We start from the raw sequence: 20,811 nt of genomic DNA, 5'->3' as shown, positions 1-20,811 counted from the left end.
GATATGTGCCCCTTTAGTGATTCGGCAGACATCAAGCCGATAATCAAGTTCCTCCCACACTCGGCGCAGCATGTCCCCATCAATGAGTTCGAAACGGTAAGGCTTCTGCTTTAGCCTTTTCCGTAAGATTTTCAAAACCGTCGGCTGTGGTACGTTTAGCTCCCTGCTTGCTTTATTCGTCGACTTCCGCGGGCTACGCGTGAAACTTGCCCGCACGCGTTCAACCGTTTCTTCGCTCACTGCAGGCCGACCCGTTGATTTCCCCTTACAGAGGCATCCAGAAGCTTTAAACTGCGCATACCATCGCCGAATGGAGTTAGCAGTTGGTGGATCTTTTTTGAACTTCGTCCTGAAGTGTCGTTGCACTGTTATAACTGACTGATGTGAGTGCATTTCAAGCACGACATACGCTTTCTCGTCTCCTGTCGCCATTTTGTCTCACTGCGCTCTCGAGCGCTCTGGCGGCAGAAACCTGAAGTGCGGCTTCAGCCGAACAAAACTTTATGAGTTTTTCTACGTATCTGTAGAGTGTCGTGACCATATGTCAATGAATGGAGCTACAGTGAATTTATGAAATCGCTTCAATCATTTGTAATAGCCATGTATTTTACCTTCAAATTTCATTATATCAGTGTCACTGTTTGGCAATGTTCCTCTCAAGTAACATTCTGTATTTTTTATATAATGAATAAATATTACAATTAAAACATTCATTATCGTTATTCTAAATCTATATAACGAGGATAAATAAGGAAAATTTCTTTCTCTTCAACTTTTATATTCGCCAAATAAAGAGTTGATGGTCCTAGTACTCTGTATATAGCGACAGCTAAGTCGGAATGTTGTCTTCTTAACGGAACTAGTAAAACTGTGCCCTGCAACGAACTGCGGGAGCTGTAGTCGGCCGGCTGCTGGCATCAAACTGAACTGTGTGGCCGGCCGAAGTGGCCGTGCGGTTAAAGGCGCTGCAGTCTGGAACCGCAAGACCGCTACGGTCGCAGGTTCGAATCCTGCCTCGTGCATGGATGTTTGTGATGTCCTTAGGTTAGTTAGGTTTAACTAGTTCTAAGTTCTAGGGGATTAATGACCTCAGCAGTTGAGTCCCATAGTGCTCAGAGCCTTTTGAACCATTTTGAACTGTGTGACCGCTCGATCGTAACGGTTAGTGTGTCCACAGCACGTGTTTTGTGCCTGTCAGCGGAAGGATTTCCGCCTCCGCCAGTGTAAGTCCACACATGAGAGTGCTTCCTTTTGTGGTTGTCCATATTGTCGTGTCGAGCAAAGTACATATGCCATATAATCGTAAAAAAAGAACCGACTGCTTTTTTTATGATTACATGACGTATGTACTTTGCTTCCTAGTTTAAGTTAATACAGTGTACCACTGTTATCTTATTTTATTCATTAATTTATATGTAACTTTGATATACCTTCCTGTACAGTTTGGTATTGTTATGTTATTACATATTACCACTGTCTATAAGACTTGCATCCTCCATTTTGTTGCCAGCCGTTGTGGCCGAGCGGTTCTAGGCGCTTCAGTCAGGAACCGCGCGACCTATACGGTCGCAGGTTCGAATCCTGCCTCGGGCATGGATGTGTGTGATGCCCTTAGGTTAGTTATGTTTAAGTAGTTCTGTTCTTGAGGACTGATAACCTCCGATGTTAAGTCCCATAGTCCTCATAGCCATTTGAACCATTTTCGAACAAAACAGGGAAGTGAATCGCGCAGGTGGCCGGGAAGCCAGCTGAACGTAGCTTCAGAAGCGCCTGACGTGAGAGCCAGTTAGACGAGGAACCGAAGTAGGTAGCCGAAAAAGAGTGGGAAACGGGGACTGACTGATTCGTCCGTTTTAAATAAGTGTGATTCGCCAGATCGATACAAAATAGGACTGCAAGTACATGAATAAATGTAATAACATATAAACAACAACGGTTTTCAGCAAAACTGCCTAAAAACAAATGTGACCAAGTGCGTCGGAATGAAGATACACACCATAAAAATAAAACTAAATCAGGGGGTTCGGATGGTATATATATATATATATATATATAACAACTGGGCAAAAAAACAACGAGCCGTACTGTGTGGTAGGAGAACGATGCCACCTGTTAACATCGGTACTCATGTATATATGTGTATATTCTTTAAAGCCGTGAGAGGTAGTTCAACGTTAGTAGTTGGGTCCGGCTTAGAGCGCTGTGCAGGCTGAGTTTTACGGTTAGGCTGCCATCATGCCGTCTCCAGACCTGCCCGTTACGTGTAAGTGTCGACACCCTTAGCCGAACTGTCCAGTTTCAACGAACAACGGAATGGCCTTTCATCCTGTCTCGTTAGCTACACCTCATTCGGCATGCATTATTCAGAGACCACGTGGCATTCGCCTACGTGGACGCAGGAGTTCTACACTACTGGCCATTAAAATTGCTATACCAAGAAGAAATGCAGATGATAAACGGGTATTCATTGGACAAATATATTATACTAGAACTGACATGTGACTACATTTTCACGCAATACGGGTGCATATATACCGAAAAATCAGTACCCAGAACAACCACCTGTGGCCCTAATAACGGCCTTGATACGCCTGGGCATTGAGTCAAACAAAGCTTGGATGGCGTGCACAGGTACAGCTGCCCATGCAGTTTCAACACAATACCACAGTTCATCAAGAGTAGTGACTGGCGTATTGTGACGAGCCAGTTGCTCGGCCACCATTGACCAGACGTTTTCAATTGGTGAGAGATCTGGAGAATGTGCTGGCCAAGGCAGCAGTCGGACATTTTGTGTATCCAGAAACGCCCGTACAGGACCTGCAACATGCGGTCGTGGATTATCCTGCTGAAATGTAAGGTTTCGCAGGGATCCAATGAAGGGTAAAAATGGCTCTGAGCACTATGGGACTCAACTGCTCTGGTCATAAGTCCCCTAGAACTTAGAACTACTTAAACCTAAATAACATAAGGACAGCACACAACACCCAGCCATCACGAGGCAGAGAAAATCCCTGACCCCGCCGGGAATCGAACACGGGAACCCGGGCGTGGGAAGCGAGAACGCTACCGCACGACCACGAGATGCGGGCAATGAAGGGTAGAGCCATGGGTCGTAACACATCTGAAATGTAACGTCCACTGTTCAAAGTGCCGTCAATGCGAACAAGAGGTGACCGAGACGTGTAGCCAATGGCACCCCATACCATTACGCCGGGTGATACGCCAGTATGTTGATGACGAATACACGCTTCCAATGTGCGTTCACCGCGATGTCGCCAAACACGGATGCGACCATCATGATGCTGTAAACAGGAGCTGGATTCATCCGATAAAATGACGTTTTGCCATTCGTACACCCAGGTTCGTCGCTGAGTACACCATCGCAGGCGCTCCTGTCTGTGATGCAGCGTCAAGGGTAACCGCAGCCGTGGTCTCCGAGCTGATAGTCCATACTGCTGCAAACGTCGTCGAACTGTTCGTGCAGATGGTTGTTGTCTTGCAAACGACCCCATCTGTTGACTCAGGGATCGAGACGTGGCTGCACGATGCATTACAGCCATGCGGATAAGATGCCTGTCTTCTCGACTGCTAGTGATGCGACGCTGTTGGGATCCAGCACGGCGTTCCGTATTACCCTCCTGTACCCACCGATTCCATATTCTGCTAACAGTCATTGGATCTCGACCAACGCGAGCAGCAATGTCGCGATACGATAAATCGCAATCGCGATAGGCTACAATCCGACCTTTATCAAAGTCGGAAACGTGACGGTACGCATTTCTCCTCGTTACACGAGGCATCACAACAACGTTTCAGCAGGCAACGCTGGTGAACTGCTGTTTGTGTATGAGAAATCGTTTGGTAACTTTCCTCATGTCAGCACGTTGTAGGTGTCGCCCCCGGCGCCAACCTTGTGTGAATGCTCTGAAAAGCTAATCATTTGCATATCACAGCATCTTCTTCCTGTCGGCTAAATTTCGCGTCTGTAGCACATCATCTTCGTGGTGTACATATTTTAATGACCAGTTGTGTATTTGCCATCAGAACTGCTAAGAGATGTCAGAGACCTTTCCTAACGTTTTAATACCCTCCGCTCTCTGGCAGAAGCCACAGCCTCGGGGCCACACAGCACTAATTGTTAGAACACGTAGCCATTTGAATTGTCTGAGATGTGACATCACTGACGAGTATGACAAAGATATACATTGAGGTGACAAAGCTCATGCGGTGGTACCTCCCAATATCGTGTGTGACCTCATTTTGCCAGGCGTAGTGGCGTGGACTCAACAAGTCTTTGGTACTCCCGTGCAGAAATGGTGATCCATGCTGCCTCTATAGCCGTCTATAGTTGCGAAAGTGTCGCCGGTGCAGGATTTTGTGCACGGACTGACCTCTCGATTATGTCCCATAAATGTTCGATGGGACTCATGTTTGGCGATCTGCGTGGCCATATCATTCGTTCGAATTGTCCAGAATGTTCTTCAAACCAGTCGCGAACAATTGCGGCCCTGTGACATGGCGCATTGTCCTCCATAAAAATTCCATCGTTTTTTGGGAACATGAAGTCCACGAATGGCTGCAGATGGTCTCATTTGGTTCAGTTACACCACAGGAACCAGTCCATTCCTTGTAAACACAGCCCACACCATTAGAGAGTCACCAACAGCTTGCACAGCGCCTTGTTCACAACTTGGGTCTATCATTCTTTGGGTCTGCGTCACACCCGAGCCCTGTCATCACCTCTTACCAACTGAAGAGGTCAAACTTTCAGTCGTCTAGGGTCGAACCCATATGGTCACGAGCCCAGGGAAGGCGCTGAAGCGGATGTCGTGCTGTTACCGAAGGCAGTCGCGTAGGTCATCTGTTGCCATAGCCCACTAACGCCAAATTTCGCAGCACTGTGACAAACGGATATGTTCGTCGTACGTCACACATTAGTTTCGGCGATTATTTCACGCCGTGTTACTTGTCTGGTAGCACTGACAACTCTACGCAAAAGCCGCTGCTCTCGTTCATTAAGTGAAGTCTGTTAGCCACTGCGTATCACGTAGTGAGAGGTAGTGCCTGAAATTTGATACTGTCGGCACATTCTTGACTCTTGACTCTGTGGATCTCGGAATACTGAATTCCCTAACGATTTCCGAAATGGAATGTCCCGTGCGTCTAGCTCCAACTACCATTGCGCGTACCTGAGTCTGTTAACTGTCGTTATGCGCCCATCGCGGAAACGTTTTAACACGAGTACAAATAACAGCTGTGTCAATGCACCGCCATTTTTATACCAAATGCACGTGATTCTGTCCCCTTTTGTGTACATGCATATCTCTATTCTGTGACAAATGTCAGTGTATAAAGCACATTGGGAAAGTTTGGAAATATGTGTAGAACAGTAAACAGGTATTTCAGAAACAAAACTCAAAGATGTAGCTGAAATTTGTTTTCTTATGGATGCGAAAGGCTGCACCGGAGTAGATAGATTAAGAAACAGCGTCATTAGGGAGGAATTAAATGTATTGAATACAGGAAACAGAACTGAAGACAATAGAAGATAATCGACTGAACATCCCGACAGAATGAACAATATCAAACTACCGAACAAATCCAGTAATTATTATCTGGCAGGCCGAAGAAGCCTGGATAGGCCCAGGATGATGATGTTTGGTTTGTGGAGAGCTCAACTGCACGGTTATCAGCGCCCGTACAATTTCCCAACCTTTGCTCAGTCCAAACTCGCCACTTTCATGAATGATGATGATGGGGAGTACAAGACAAACATCCAGTCATCTCGAGGCAGGTGAAAATCCCTGACCCAGCCGGGAATCGAACACTAGACCCTGTGCTCGGGAAGCGAGAACGCGACCGCGACACCACAAGCTGCCGACGGATAGGCCAAGGAAGAGATGGTTTCCATAACAGGCAAAGGCCCGATGCTTGAAGTACAGGTAGAAGAAGAAGATAAGTCTTTTGTCAAGTGGTCGATAAAAGTACGCACTATCCGCACACAGCTATACCCGCAACACTTGTTTTAATTTTCGGATAATATGGGAGGTTGAAGAATAATATTTTATGGATGAGATATTTTTTTCTCGAGAGCAGAACTGTTGTTGCCAAAGAACGTACGTTACTGCGTAGCTTAGATACCGTGCTCGCGGTCTGCAGGTAGCGCGGTATGTACACGGTGCTAGGCGTACCGCGGATCGCGGCGTTCTGGCCGCCGATCTGCATGCCAGATGCTAAAAATAGGCCGACGCCGCCACAAATACCGCGAGGTGGGGAGGCGCGCACCCGCTGCCGTGAATCACGAAGGCGAGAGTGAAACCCCGAAACTCCCACGCCACGTCACGACAGTCTGGCGTCGCAGCCACCCAGCCCACGGAACCGAGGCGCCGGCACCGATAAGGGAATGTCGCCGCGTGTGCGTCTGTGTGACGCTGCAGTCGCGACATGTGCCACGTGGCGTCTCGTTTCTAACCTCAGGCCTCTCAGCTGGAGGACAGTGTAACTGAACAACGCACGTGTCTTTTTACACTGTGCCAACTAGAGATCAGAAAAGGACCGAGTACGAATCGTATGTTGCGGGCTGCATACTTCACAAGTCAAGGCGCAGACATCAGAAAAGGACCGAGTACGAATCGTATGTTGCGGGCTGCATACAAGTCGAGGCGCCGCTGTTACGTCAGTGCTAACGGGCTTCCTTCGTTCCTGCTGTAGTTGCGCGGGTGTGTCGAGTCTGACGAGGAGACGGCACGACCGAGGGGTCGGGGATTTGTCCGAAATTTTGTGTGGTGAAAGAGGACCCCTAACACCTCACGTGGTTAAAATATTAGGACGCACTACAAGGAAATCCCGGGAAAAATCGATCCAAAGTTTATTAGGTGCGTTATGAGTATAAAACGTTAGTTCATTGCCGAGCCGCCGTCTGGCCTAGATGCCGGCACGGTAGCTCAGCGTGTTCGGTCAGAGGGCTAAGTGCCTTCTGTAATAAAAAAAACTGAGTTAATCGATCATCAACAAACTTAAACGGATGCCTTACGACGTCCGCCCCAAGCAGATGCAACGAACAAAAGCGAACAAAATGAGATTAAAAAAAAAGAAGAAGAAAAAAAGATGATTTGCGGTTGGGTTTCATACGCCACAGGTCTCGGGTTCGATTCCTCCTCTGGCACTTTTTTTTCCTTTTGTTTCGTTTTCTTTTGTTATTACACCAATTATTCAGAAAGTTTCCCAAACCTACATTATCTTTAACAAAGTAGTTACATTATTGAATAATAATTATTTTCTTTTTGTGCAACAACACAATTCATGGCGGTAGGTTTTCCATTTTTCATTGTGAAGTATATGAGAAGAAACATTGGGTTTTTAATCAGAATAACAAAGTCGAGTGGGAAACATTCAATTTTTATACATATAATAATTATAAACAAGAACCACAGTGGTAATTATCGTAAAAACAAACAAAGTAATAATTTTTGCGACATCTTGTGCAATATATAAAAGCGGATTTTTTACAGTCACAGGGCGTTTGCAATAAATCTGTAGAAAAACATGCCCCATTAACGTTTACGAAAATGTTTTGAGTTTCTGATGATTTTGAGGGAAACCAGGCATACTGAATCATGTCTCAGAATATTGGTGACGATAATTGATGGTGAATCATAGAATGAATTTTTATACAATCTTCCAGGTAATTAATTTCACGATTCTCCTGTAACAATGCCCTGCAATTTTGCAAGAGCTTTATGAAATTTTTAACTTGCCTGTAAAAGTAAACATCACAAGGTTGCACCTAAGAAGTGCATTTTGGAGATATGACTTTTACAGACCAAGTTGGCATATTTTCGTCATCTTGAAAAATTGTGTCATATCTCTCCGGATTCGTTTGACCACCCCAAGAGGCAATGAGAAGTAAATATTTATTCTCCCGGTAGTATTATTATAAAGTTCTCCGGCCAATAACATACCATCGCGAGAGATTTCTCCCGAAGATGTCGATGCAATTAAATTATTTTCCGTCAAGAGCTTTTCATAATACATCACTGCGTCCTTCAATCGTAATTTTGGTGCATCACTATGAATGGATTCTTCAGGAATTTCTTGTCCTATTCCAGATGAGCCAGCAACTTCTTCAGTCGACATGTTTAACCTCGGATCGGAATAAGACGTTGAAATTTGAAACAGGCACGTCTGTTCACGACGAAATCGAAAAACAAACTGCTGTTTATATCTCAAGGCCCACGCACAGTCCTATGCGCAGATGATCCCAAGGGGACTCTTACAAAGTCCCTTTAAACCTTGAAACCCCATAAAACGAAATAGAACAACGAGCACGAATATTTTTCAGTGAATGAAAAACTTTACGTTCTTGAGCTAAAATAATGTTTTAAAAATAATGTAGGTTTGAGAAACTTTTTGAATAATGGGTGGAATAACAAAAGAAAGTGAAACAGAAAAAAAAGTGTCAGGGGAGGAATCGAACCCGAGACCTCTGGAGTAAGTGTGCGAGCCCTAACCACTTTTTTCTTTTTTTAAAAAAAAATATCATTTTGTTCGCTTTTGTTCGTTGTATTGTAAGTAGGCTGTTAAGGTTTTTTTATTGGTAACGCCACCTCTGTATGAAAATCACTGGCTGTGCTGTGTGCAGTCTGTGTCTGCTTTGCATTGTTGTAATACTCGCCATTGTAGTGTTAGGCAGCTGGATGTGAACAGCGCGTAGCGTTGCGCAGTTGGAGATGAGCCGCCAGCAGTGGTGGATGTGGGGAGAGAGATGGCGGAGTTTTGAAATTTGTCATGAACTGCTATATTTATATATGATGATATCAAGGTAAATACATTGTTTGTTCTCTATTAATATCTTTCATTTGCTAACTATCCCTATCAGTAGTTAGTGCCTTCCATAGTTTGAATCTTTTATTTAGCTGGCAGTAGTGGCGCTCGCTGTATTGCAGTAGCTTGAGCAGCGAAGATTTTTGTGAGGTAAGTGATTTGTGAAAGGTATAGTTTAATGTTAGTCAGGGCCATTCTTTTGTAGGGAATTTTGAAAGTCAGATTGCGTTGCGCCAACAAAATATTGTGTGTCAGTTTAAGCACAGTCATGTAGAATTGTTCAAAGGGGACGTTTCATATGTCGACCCTTAGCCGAGGATACCTCACTGGAATCTTCTGATTTTTTTTTTCTTGTAGTTTGTGTAATTAGTGTAGCTATTGTTTATTGCTAGCGCATAATTGTAGAGAAAATCTCCTTTGTAGTTGCAGTCTTTCATTGTTGTACAGTAAAACAGTTGTGGCATGCATGTAGATTTGCACCAAGTATTTCGCAGCTGCAATCAACTAGATATTATTTTCAGTGCTATGTTAATGTGTTCTCTTATTTTTGATCTTCAAATTGTGTTTTCTGTGTTGTCGTGTGAAATACTGTGACAATAATGGCGTGTGAAAAACGTAATACTAGGCTCCAAAGTAAACTGAGAAATGACAGTGAAAATGAAAGCAGTGTGTTAGCGCCACCGAGTAATGAATTAACTGATGTTCAAAGTAGTAATTTGGTAATTGTGCATAGGGAAATGGAGTGGGTTGCAAACAATGGTGTAGACCGTGAAACAGGTAGTGAACAGGGAAGCATTATCGATCGATCGGTTGGCAACAGCTCGCCTCAGGAATCCGAAATGGCAGGACACAATTTCGCAAATACTATAGATTCAGGTTTTGGGTCATCACCGTTTTCTCAAATAAGTCAAGACACATTTTCTGCTTGTCAAAATGTGAATGTTGCCGGTGCAAATGCACTGCCGAAAAGCGTAGAGAAACAGATTCCAGACACTAATACATTATTATTGCAATTAATGCAACAAATGGAACAACATCAGAGACAAATGGGACAAAATCTTAAAAAGTTAGACACAGTGGAACAAAATCTTAACAAGTTAGACACAATGGAACAACATCAGAGACAAACACAGCAACAGTTAGACACAATGGAACAAAATCAGAGACAAACACAGCAAAAGCTTCAAAAGTTAGACACAATGGAACAAAATCAGAGACAAACACAGCAAAAGCTTCAAAAGTTAGACACAGTGGAACAAAATCTTAAAAAGTTAGACTCATTGGAACAAACACTTGAACAAACACGTGAAGATTTAACTACTGAGTTACATAACATTGAATCGAAATGTCAAAAAGTCTGTAATGACGTAAAAACACAAATTTGTGAGCATTTTCAACCTATTTTTTCGCGGCATGAAAATGCATTACAGAATCACGAAGCAGCCATAAAAGAACTGCAAACCATTGTTCATGAAAATCATGAGACCTTGTGGGCTAAAATTGACTCAGTTGCATCTACCGATTGGGTTACGCAACTTGCAAAAACTCAGGAAAACTTAAAGGACACAGTAGATTCGATTTCAACACAAATGGACACTCTGAAACTTGGTTCAGAAAAACACGCTGAGGAAATGTGTTCACTATCGGAGAAAGTAGCCGAACTTTCGGATCAGGTCACTAACTTATCTATAAAGGTAGATGATGATCTGAATGACACAAGACCTGTAGCCTTCACTGACACAGAAGAGTATGAACAAATTAGAAAATTCAAACAAAATCAAAATCAAATCAATACACAGTACAAAAGAGAAATCCGGGAAGTACAAGATCAGTTGACGCAAGTAATACAAAAATTACAAATTTCAGAGGACACTCGCGCTCCAACACGGGAAGAGGAACTTAGAAATACGGAAAAGCCACAAAATAATAACACAGGGCATTTCGGTAATTATGAAAGGAATTGGCAAGGTGGACCGAATTTTGAGATGGAACCACCGAACAGAATCAGAGAGCTTGTACCTTTCCCGAATACACGTAAACTTCGACACAAAGACATAATTGATTTGGCTCTTAAAAATATAAAATCTGCAGCAGACAAAAGGAGAAAACTACACGGTAAAGCAAATGCAAAGAAATGGTATATTGGTCAGAAAGTTCTCATTAAAGCTCATTCATTGTCACATAAGAAGAAACACTTGAGTCACAAATTCTTTCTAGTTTACAATGGACCTTACAGAATCCGACGTATACCACATGATAATTGCGTTGAAGTTGAAACTCTGCGTACTAGGAAGAGTAAAGGTTTACACCACATTTCACATGTAAAACCGTTTATTGAAAGATAGTCTGCTTTTTAACTTTGTCTTTGCCATAAAACTTTTCACTCACATTTCTAGTATGCTTTGTCAGACTTAAGAAACTGTTAACATGCAACAATGTTTGAAGTTAAATATCCAGTCTAGAACCTAGGGAACATTTTTAAACAGAAATTACGAATGCATTGTTATAGTGAACAGACGACACAGTGTTATTGTGTGTGTACATTCTTGCTTGTTAGTTGCACGATTACGTAACGACTATCAGGCTTACATACTTCGAACATGTACTGGTACTGCTAATGAGATTTTAATGCAACATTTTGGTTTACTTGCAAATACATTATGGATTCAAGGTGCTATCCGAGAGATACCAGGTGACACAGTGGTTAGTTTATTTGACAGCTACACGACTATATCACGACGCTACTAATGTGTGACACAATTTACCTTGTTGCTTTTGCGGTGTTTCTGTTTTATATCTGCACAGTTTTTCTGTTTTATTCTGGAAAGTAAAACATGTTTTAGTAGTAACTTTTGTGGTATAGCTACAATGAGACTGCCTTTTTCGTAGCACAACAATACTTTACAGTATAGTACTTTCATCATCACAACAATAAGCATAATAACTAAGATATCTCTACGCAAAGCATTTCACTTTTGTTTATCATGAGGTAAGTACATTGGCTTCTGCAGAACTTAGCTTTCGGAGGAAAATAACTACGACACTTCCACAGAGATTATCTTACAACAAGATGCACATTTAGCGCTACAGGACACGCATTTCAGTGATTAATTTTGTACTTAAAACATTTATTTTTAAAGATTTTTGAATTACAAAGAAAGTTTTCCGTGATACATTTCATTCCATTGCTGTAATCTGTAACACCTGAGGGTATAATTACATTAATCCTCAGGGGGGTACACGCTTACTTTGTGTACCATGTGTGTGGCAACCACAAGGAACCTTAGCTAATATGGTATTTGCTTATACAACTTTACACATCGGTACCATATTTCTCCAACACATAATTACACAGCTATCTGATCATGTAACTGAGAGATAAACTTTTTTTTTATTACATCAGTGACAGATGTTTATGCAATTACACAGTTGGATAACTTCACACTTATGAAATTGTATTTTGTCTGTACTTTGTGAAATGCTCATATTTTTTCGGAACCATTGTGATACTATGAGAGCTTTGAATGATATATTTGGTAATGGAGCATGATTTTAAAGTACGTTTGAGGCAGATGACACTATTGAAATGAGCAGAGAATATTTTTTATGGTTTGAAATTATTGCAGAAAGCTACAACCTTTTTGAGATTTGACTGAGGTGTTATGATGTTATTTTTACGACGACGATGTGTATTATGCTGTTGAGATGATGTTACCATATATGAGGAATGTGATTATGTGTTTATATGTATATGAATAATGAATAGAAGTTAGGGACTCTTGACTTGTGAAACAGGATATTGGAAACCAAGAATCGTACTTTAAGAGTTATGAAATGTGTGTAAATGCGTGAATGCATCACAATGCCGGCGAAAATTTTTTTTGGACACTGTTATATTCATAGGATTTTGTTTCTACACATTTGCAACGTAAATTGTCGACCTGTGAAATTTTTATATGAGGCTGTCACTGTAGCGGAAACTGCTGTCGTAAATATTTCCGTAAAAAAGTTAAGTGACCACCTGCACGTGCGTCGTCGGCACGCCGCTGTGTCAGACACCTGGAGAACAAGCCATTAGGGTGTGCCTTTCCGGAAGTACAGGTAGAAAAAAAAAGGGGAGGCCATTATCCTCGCTATTGACATTTCCTTGTTGAAACCATACTGTGGAGGTCGTAATTTATGATATTTACTGAAATGCCTAATGAAACGACGAGAAATATTTTTACATCTGCACACCTGACTATGACAAGCGTCTTTTAACGAGAATTGAGAGAATTTCTACTAACTTATGAAATGCCACATGACTATTGAATGATATTTTTATGCTTTGTACATAGTTGCTTATTTCATTTGATGCCTGTTTTCCAGCTGTGTTACAGCATTAGTTTTATAAAATAAACTTAGATGCATTTGCTAATGTGAACACTTTCTGTCAACAGATCTATTAAATGATAATTTTGTAATCCACATTCTTTAAAAAAAGGAGCACTTGGAAAGGAAAGAACAATAAGAAGGGACTAGTAACAGTAACTGGACACATAATTTTCTTTTCAAGTACATGGTAATATTTTTTTTACAATAAGTTGTTGTGGTGCACCACTTTAATTACATAGACATTAAGATGTGAATATATATTTCCCTTATCTGCATTGTGGTTTTTACTGTAATATTTTTTTCTGCTTGAGCTATGTCATGTTTAGGTACAAGTTACTGCTGTTTGCCAGGCATAGTGTTACTGAATTTGACTTTGTGTTACTCTGCTAAGCCAGTTTTACTACTCATTTATTTTTCTTGTTGCTGCACATTGGCTCATATTAGTTGTAATGTTGCATTGCTTGGTAATTTAGATTTACTGTAGCTTGCTTTGCAATTTTCCATTTTTTTGGTCATTGCTGTTTGTGTTACTTATTTTGTGCTGCTGCATTGCCTCGTCCCTTAGTTTAGCATCTGAGCTCAGTAGATTTAAGTTAGCTTAAGAGGGGGTAGACTATATAAGAGAATGAGTTGCGATGAATTGGAAGAAATGCATTGAGAAGTTATACGAAAAAAAGTACAGAAAACAGGTTTAGGTAGGATTTTCTGGGAAATAAATGTTGAGGTAAGAAATGTGTGAACATATAAATACAGAAAGCATGCTTAGATAGAATTTTTTTGGTGGAAACAAAGGATGAAATAAGAGGAAAGATATATGAAGTTTTGGATTGGACTGCAGTACCAAATGTTACACTGAAAACGAACCCTGTCCTTTCCTATTGGTGTTATCCCACTATGTGTTTGTGTACCCTTGTGTATTTGTTTTCTTCCTGTCTCTGTTTAGTTTCATAGAATTTTTTCTTCTTTTAATATTAAGCTACATTCACTATGATGAGGAATACTGTTATCCTCGAATATAATTGGCATTAATAATATGTTATTTACTTTGTAAAGATGTTAGACATTATTAATTCCGTTCTGTTTAATGCTCATGTGTGAAGTTGATGTTTCAAAAGTTATTGTGATCTTTTATGTATGTACTCATGTCATAATTCCACTGATGTATATGTTATTTCGATTCTTTTGTAAAGCCTGTACTACAAATGTTATCTGTATAGTTATGTTTTTAATGATGTATTTTGTACCTTTGCAATTGTATTCTTATGTTATAAAATTGTAATTGTCACCAGTTCATGATATTATTAAATTGTTAGTTACATTTCACTGCACACGTTTCTGTTGGTCATAGTATATGGACAATATGTGAGAAGTAGGGACTGATAGTGTTTGCACGTGTGTTAATAATTCAGCAAGGGACTGGATAACAGCATTGCTGGTTCTAAGGACATTTCAAACAAATTTTTTGTGAGTGGACAAGTGGTGGTTTATGGACTTGCTATATTCTCCGCAAGACTCTTCGATGGTGATTGTGCACCTGCACAGTCGCAACAGATGGCTGCTGGCCGTCTCTACAAGGACTACAGTAGGTCTGCACCTCTGGTGGCCCACCAATACCACAATCTCTACCAGGACTCCAGTGGGTCTGCTCTGTGATGACCTACCTACCAATATTCTTCAAAACTTCGAATGACTCTGCTGTGGGTTTGCTCCATTGTGGCCCATTACCTGTCAGCATGTCAAGAGTCAGCACTGTCTTTCCGTTGGAAGGACAACACTACTTCTTCAAGACTGCATGGAAATCCACTACTTCCGTGTGCATTTTCTTCTACTGCTCAGACTTTGAGAAAAACACCACTATTTTACCGTAATGAACAATCAGGACTGTCTTTATGGACTGTGAGAAAATTTGAGCTTTTGACCAACACTTGTGAAACAGCATTTGATTTCTTTGTTATTGTAATTATGAAAAATTTTTTCAAATCTGTATTGGCCACTGCCCAAAGCAATTTGTAAAATTTTTTGTGGGGAGCATGGGGGCTATGTAAGTAGGCTTTTAGGTTTTTTTATTGGTAACGCCACCTCTGTATGAAAATCACTGGCTGTGCTGTGTGCAGTCTGTGTCTGCTTTGCATTGTTGTAATACTCGCCATTGTAGTGTTAGGCAGCTGGATGTGAACAGCGCGTAGCATTGCGCAGTTGGAGGTGAGCCGCCAGCAGTGGTGGATGTGGGGAGAGAGATGGCGGAGTTTTGAAATTTGTCATGTCTACATCTACATCTACATCTATACTCCGCGAGCCACCTTACGGTGTGTGGCGGAGGGTACTTATTGTACCACTATCTGATCCCCCCTTCCCTGTTCCATTCACGAATTGTGCGTGGAAAGAACGACTGCTTGTAAGTCTCCGTATTTGCTCTAATTTCTCGGATCTTTTCGTTGTGATCATTACGCGAGATATATGTGGGCGGTAGTAATATGTTGCCCATCTCTTCCCGGAATGTGCTCTCTCGTAATTTCGATAATAAACCTCTCCGTATTGCGTAACGCCTTTCTTGAAGTGTCCGCCACTGGAGCTTGTTCAGCATCTCCGTAACGCTCTCGCGCTGACTAAATGTCCCCATGACGAATCGCGCTGCTTTTCGCTGGATCATGTCTAACTCTTCTATTAATCCAACCTGGTAAGGGTCCCATACTGATGAGCAATACTCAAGAATCGGACGAACAAGCGTTTTGTAAGCTACTTCTTTCGTCGATGAGTCACATTTTCTTAGAATTCTTCCTATGAATCTCAACCTGGCGCCTGCTTTTCCCACTATTTGTTTTATGTGATCATTCCACTTCAGATCGCTCCGGATAGTAACTCCTAAGTATTTTACGGTCGTTACCGCTTCCAATGATTTACCACCTATGGCATAATCGTACTGGAATGGATTTCTGCCCCTATGTATGCGCATTATATTACATTTATCTACGTTTAGGGAAAGCTGCCAGCTGTCGCACCATGCATTAATCCTCTGCAGGTCCTCCTGGAGTACGTACGAGTCTTCTGATGTTGCTACTTTCTTGTAGACAACCGTGTCATCTGCAAATAGCCTCACGGAGCTACCGATGTTGTCAACTAAGTCATTTATGTATATTGTAAACAATAAAGGTCCTATCACGCTTCCCTGCGGTACTCCCGAAATTACCTCTACATCTGCAGATTTTGAACCGTTAAGAATGACATGTTGTGTTCTTTCTTCTAGGAAATCCTGAATCCAATCACAAACCTGGTCCGATATTCCGTAAGCTCGTATTTTTTTCACTAAACGTAAGTGCGGAACCGTATCAAATGCCTTCCTGAAGTCCAGGAATACGGCATCAATCTGCTCGCCAGTGTCTACGGCACTGTGAATTTCTTGGGCAAATAGGGCGAGCTGAGTTTCACATGATCTCTGTTTGCGGAATCCATGTTGGTTATGATGAAGGAGATTTGTATTATCTAAGAACGTCATAATACGAGAACACAAAACATGTTCCATTATTCTACAACAGATTGACGTAAGCGAAATAGGCCTATAATTATTCGCATCTGATTTATGACCCTTCTTGAAAATGGGAACGACCTGCGCTTTCTTCCAGTCGCTAGGTACTTTACGTTCTTCCAGCGATCTACGATAAATTGCTGATAGAAAGGGGGCAAGTTCTTTAGCATAATCACTGTAGAATCTTAAGGGTATCTCGTCTGGTCCGGATGCTTTTCCGCTACTAAGTGATAGCAGTTGTTTTTCAATTCCGATATCGTTTATTTCAATATTTTCCATTTTGGCGTCCGTGCGACGGCTGAAGTCAGGGACCGTGTTACGATTTTCCGCAGTGAAACAGTTTCGGAACACTGAATTCAGTATTTCTGCCTTTCTTCGGTCGTCCTCTGTGAACTGCTATATTTATATATGATGATATCAAGGTAAATACATTGTTTGTTCTCTATTAATATCTTTCATTTGCTAACTATCCCTATCAGTAGTTAGTGCCTTCCATAGTTTGAATCTTTTATTTAGCTGGCAGTAGTGGCGCTCGCTGTATTGCAGTAGCTTGAGCAGCGAAGATTTTTGTGAGGTAAGTGATTTGTGAAAGGTATAGTTTAATGTTAGTCAGGGCCATTCTTTTGTAGGGAATTTTGAAAGTCAGATTGCGTTGCGCTAACAAAATATTGTGTGTCGGTTTAAGCACAGTCATGTAGAATTGTTCAAAGGGGACGTTTCAGTATCTGCTCGGGGCGGACGTCGTAAGACATCCGATGAAATTCGTTGATGATCGATTCACTCGGTTTTATTTATTATAGAGGGTACGTAACCCTCTGACCGAACACGCTGAGCTACCGTGCCGGCTAACCTTCTAGGCCAGACAGCGGCTCGGCAATAGATTGACATTTTATAGTCATAACGCACCTAAGAAACTTTGGTTCGATTTTTCTCGGGATTTTCCGAGTAGTGCGTCCTAATATTTGAACCACGTGAGGTGTTAGGGGTCCTCTTTCACCACACAAAAATTTCGGACAAGTCCCCGACCCCAGGGTCGCGCCGTCTCCTTGCGAGAGCTGTGGTGTTGCCGTCGCTTCATACCCGCCGATTCGTTCTCCCTTACTGAAGCATGCGGGAGTGTAAGGCTAGTCGTGATTTACTGTTAGTACGGAAGATGAGTACACGATCTTGCTGCTGTAAAGTAGTGCAGACAGGGCGAAATCACCGACGTCCTTTTGTAAGACTATGCAGGGTGTTAGACGAAATTGATGCAAACTTCACAACTGCACACCTCTCGTTCCGTGATCTAAAACTGCTTGTAAATGTAGTACAGCAGCCAACACCTAGCGCAAATTTGCTATTTTTCTGATCTGGAGGCGTAGTGCAGCACTGTACTTGATTGCATCCAGTCGCCTCCACCCACATTCCACAATTTGCAGTGCGTTTGCCCTGTTTTCTGTATGTGTATATGCATGTGTCGCGGACGGCTCCCAGGACCCAATACTCCCGCTGGTGGACCCAATTTCGAAAATAGAACACGTCTTCGGATGTAACGCGTGGTTGGTCCGCCTGCGAGCTCTATCCCAGACGTGACGTGTGGTGTTTCTGCCGCGCACTATATATCCAGACCGATGTTCGGAAGTGGATTCACCACACGTCACTTCAGTGATGAGTCCCGCTTCGAATTGAGCCACGACGACCACTGAAGACGTGTCTGGAAACGCCCAGACTCGGTGGAATACCAACTGGACTGTCACCCACGCTACGGCCTGACGATCAGGAAGGATGGTACGGGGTGCCATTTTATTTCATATCAGGACCCCTTCGGTTGTCATCCGCGGTATCATTGCGGGACAGCGGTACGTCGACGATATTCCAAATCCCTTTCATTGCCCTTCATGGTAAGCCATCCTCGGCTTACATTCCAGCAAGATAACTCCCAGTCGCACACGGTGACAGTTTCTGTTGTTTGTCTTCGTGCTTGCTAGATCGCTGCATCTCTCCCCAATTTATAACATTTGGAGCATTATAGGCATGGTCCTCGAACCAGCTCGGGATTTTGACCACCTAACGTGTCAGTTGGCATGATATTCCTGAGGAGGACGTCCAGCAACTTTGTCAATCGACGACGAGCCGAATAACTGCTAATACAAGGGCCACAGATCAAGTAATGCGTTATTGACCTGCCCAGTTTGTGGAACTGTTCCTTTCTTTCTTTTCTTTTCTTTTGCTACCACCTTTATCCCACAATGTGCGCAGGGTCGGCAGGGTTAAGTACGGATTTGGCATGGTTAATTGGAAGGGGTGGCCGGATGCCCTTCCTGTCACCACCCCATATCCCCTGGGACGGAACTAGTGTACACCAGCTGTCTGCATCTAGTGGAAATCGTGAAATAGTTTGAATGTGTTTTAAATGTCTGCGAGTCGTGTAACCGAGGCGGGACGTGGGGACCAGCCCGGTATTCACCTAGGAGGATGTGGGAAACCGCCTAAAAACCACATACAGGCTGGCCGGCACACCGACCGTCGTCGTTAATCCGCGGGGCAGATTCGATCCGGAGCCAGCGCGCCTACCCGAGTCCACGAAGCAGCGCGTTAGTGCTCTCGGGTACCCTGGCGGGTTTTTGTGAAGCTGTTTCTCTTGAATAAATCATCAGATTTTTTTTGAAATTGTAACCATCTGTTTGTCTGTACAAATACATCACATCTACCGATTTCTGTCCCATTCGGATAGCCGGCCTGCGTGGCCGAGCGGTTCTAGGCGCTACAGTCTGGAACCGCGCGACCGCTACGGTCGCAGGTTCGAATCCTGCCTCGGGCATGGATGTGTGTGATGTCCTTAGGTTAGTTAGGTTTAAGTAGTTCTAAGTTCTCGGGGACTGATGACCTCAGAAGTTAAGTCCCATAGTGCTCAGGGCCATCTGAACCATTTTGAACCCATTCGGATAATTCCTTCGTAGTGCGTCGTTTTTCCACATGTTAGTGCGTTGACTTTTCTAAGTATTTCTGTTCTTTGAATCATACACCTACAACAACCTCCTTCAGTTGTGGATGGTATCATCTCAAAAATGGTACATTTTGGGCATCTGTTCCCTACATATTTACAGAAATACTGATGTGCTAGCTAAACAGTTCTTCTCAGATAAGGATTTCAGAAAAAAAATGCTTTTAAATTTTAGTGGTCTTCGTATCATGAATACAACAGGTCAGAGTAGTAGACGTGGATACCGTAATCGCTGGCAGTAGCAACTGTTTTAGTCGTGCCACCGCGAAAGACCACGTCAAAATGCATACTCGAGCGGTTTCTAATGCTTATTGACTTGCTCGTCTGTTTCAGACGAACAGGCTTCAGCTGTGCATAATCCAACTGTTTCTAGTTTTGCTTCTCATTGCTTGCCGTTTGTCGTTTAGATGGGATTACGGTTTGGCAGTGAAAGTAATGCTTTATGACAACTCTTACAAAGCTTTTCGTAACTACTATTTAATCGGAATTTCGCAATGACCACCGCTTGTTACACCACACCCGAACTGAAATGTCGCCGTCTGAATTTCATTCATTTCAATTATGTCATGGGTGTACACTCATATACCGAAAACACGCGAGCTGGCGCTAAACTATCGTGTCAGTCCAAGACGTTTTGTGACTGGATTAATAAAAAACAGTGAAAGTTGAGATCATGAGTTTATGCTTTATCTTTTCTACAATGTCTTCCTGCATTTGAAACTACGCAGAGAACAATCTTACAACTGTGTGAAATTGCCGGAAAAGCGCTTCTTCGACGTGTTCAACTCATGCGTCACATTGCCTTGAATGCCGCCAAAGCGTTGACTCTTCCTGTGTATTTCTGCTCTTTGTCGTTTTATTTTAGGTTCATATCGATAATACCAAATCTCCTCACCGGTGATGATCTTTCCCAGAAAAGAAGTGTCCCCGTTCACATTTCAGTCAAGTCGCGGTCGCGGCACGCATCCACACGTTGTTTTTGTTCGAGAATCAAGGCATCCGAGACAAACTTTGCACGCACTCTTCTCTTCTTCAGAAGATTCTGGAGAATGTATTGAAACTTGATTTCGAGATGTTGCTCCACTGAGATTTGCGGCACAACGATGTG

Source organism: Schistocerca serialis, chromosome 7, assembly GCF_023864345.2.
Source record: "Schistocerca serialis cubense isolate TAMUIC-IGC-003099 chromosome 7, iqSchSeri2.2, whole genome shotgun sequence".
Taxonomy (NCBI): Eukaryota; Metazoa; Arthropoda; class Insecta; order Orthoptera; family Acrididae; genus Schistocerca; species Schistocerca serialis.
Note: the sequence above shows the minus strand (reverse complement) of the source record.